This window comes from Sinocyclocheilus grahami, unplaced genomic scaffold, assembly GCF_001515645.1.
Source record: "Sinocyclocheilus grahami isolate Dianchi unplaced genomic scaffold, SAMN03320097.WGS_v1.1 scaffold206.1, whole genome shotgun sequence".
In the NCBI taxonomy this organism is placed as follows: domain Eukaryota; kingdom Metazoa; phylum Chordata; class Actinopteri; order Cypriniformes; family Cyprinidae; genus Sinocyclocheilus; species Sinocyclocheilus grahami.
The window spans coordinates 643,100-645,352 of record NW_015505385.1 but is presented as its reverse complement, the minus strand read 5'-3'; the positions used below and the strand labels follow the sequence as shown (position 1 = coordinate 645,352).

Sequence of the window (2,253 nt, the reverse complement as noted above, 5' to 3'; positions counted from 1 at the left end):
CATAAATGATTATATCCACAGTTTTAATACTTATCTTATTTCTCTCTTTTCTTCCTGTCTCATATTCTCACATGCTTGAGTGAACACACAGATGGCCAGTTTCCATTGGCATGGAAAAATGTCCATACAGTAACTGTGACAAAAACCTGCTGACAAAAGTTGCACGCAGGTGGTACGTACGTAAATCAGGAAGGTGGAAAAAATAGCCCAAGAAACGCCGCCTTCTTAACAAAGAACTCCTTAAAGACTCACACTTTATGGCAAACCAAAAAAAACGGTGTTAAAGAATAATAAAAGACATTGCAGAATAATTACAAATATAGACTGTTTTATGTCATTTCCTTGAAAAAAAAAATGAGATGAAAGATGATAGAGCAGAAGATGCAGCTAAAACTAGCGTGTTTTCCAACCCAGCATCAAAAGAGACTCAGTCAGTGCCCTGTGACTAAACTTGAACAATCACCTGAACAAGAGCTAATTATTATGCTCAACATCAGAGTTTAAAACAGGTAGGCCATGCCCTCATGTTTAATAAAAAAATTAAATAATAAATAATAAAGAAAAAAATAGGACATCATCCTCCAGGAACTGACATTATTTTGGTGAAAAACAGCAGCACAAACATCAGTACGTAATATCAATGTGTACTAGTTGGTTTGTTTCACTTTTCACTTTGTTTCACAAATTAGAGAAATCTGTATGATATTAGGAAAAGTGTTGCTTACATTTAAAAAAATAAAATAAATACCAAAATGAAAAAAATGCAATGTCTTGTTTTCCAGTGCAAATGTCTAAAGATTCTTAAATTAAAATACATTCACTGGAGAAGCTAAATTACATAAGAAGTCTTGTTTTCATCAAAATGAGATCATAAAAATGAACCTAATTCAAAAAGAAAACAAGTTTTCATACCCCATTGGCAGACCTTTAATCTTGTTTTAATCAAATTTTTTTTCCAGAAAACAAGATTTCGTATGTTAAGTTTGCATCTCAAGTATCTTGATATAAGGATGTTCAGATATTTGTATTGGAAAACAAGACAAATATATGGAGGATGATATTCTTTTTTTTCAGTTCATGCGACATTTAATCCCACGACTTTATGAAATTAAGAGCTAGTTTTACTGAACAGGGCAAATTAGCGTGAGAGCTCAATTCCCAAACAGCGCCGATGGTGTGGAAAATTCCTGCTAACAACACGCAAATTAAAGAACACAGACGCAACATCTCATTTACATATCAACCAACGCAATATACCAAGCGCAGCGCAAATTAGCACAGCCGCAAATAAAGAATAAAGAAGCCACAGTACACTGAAAAGAACCGGAGGCCAAAAAATGAAGGTTTGCTAGAAGTTTTGATAGAGCTGGTATTTATTGCGTCACTCCTAGTTGAGGGTTCCAAGTCGTCTATATACAGTATATATAATAATGTGTTTTTCTGGCATTCCAAATAAATTAATACGTGTGGACAAAATCCTCTCCCTTCTACCACGCGCTCTCTGTTCTCTGCGGTGCCTCTCCTAGCAGCAACAACTGCAGCCATTTCAAGAGCAAAATAGTTTAAGACATGCTTTTTTGGGGGGCGTTAAATAATGGCCCCTTCAAATGCATATTCAATAAGATTACTGTGTCCATGCCTTTTTAGTGCTAATTCTTTACTGCGCATCTTTAGTAAATCCTGACAGTACTATTTTAATGCCAAAAGATGGTTTGTGCTGGTGCAATTTGTTATTAAAACTGGCCCTAAGACTTTCCGCTCTGAATTAAAGGGATAGTACACTCAAAAATGAAAATTATCATCATTTACTCACCCTCATGTTATTCCAAACCTGTACAAGTTTCTTTCTTCTGCTGAACACAAAAGCTTGTCTCAGCTGACGGTACCCATTGACTTTCCATATTATGGAGTCAATGGCTACCGTATGTTCTTTTATGTTCAACAGAAGAAAGAAACTCATACAGGTTTGGAACAACAAGAGTGTGAATAAATGACAGAATTATTATTTTTGGCTGAACTGTCCCTTTAAGTCCTTTTAAGGCCTTCATTTGTGGAAGGGTGAATTAAGACTTTTTTAAGATGGCAGAAACCCTGATCTTGGAAAAGTTGTGAGCTCAAAGTGTAGAGTGTAACAGGATTTAATAAATTATTAACAGGGTAGAAAATAGCAGCAGCCCGTCTAACACACACACACACACACACACACACACACTCACACACACACACACACACACACACACACACACACACACA

At 35.7% G+C, this 2,253-nt stretch overlaps 1 protein-coding gene across 1 annotated transcript in view; it reads right to left on the bottom strand.

Moving 5' to 3' along the window:
• Positions 1-2,253, bottom strand: part of pemt (phosphatidylethanolamine N-methyltransferase) — a 62,946-nt gene that overhangs the window by 36,035 nt on the left and 24,658 nt on the right. The window lies entirely within an intron of this gene.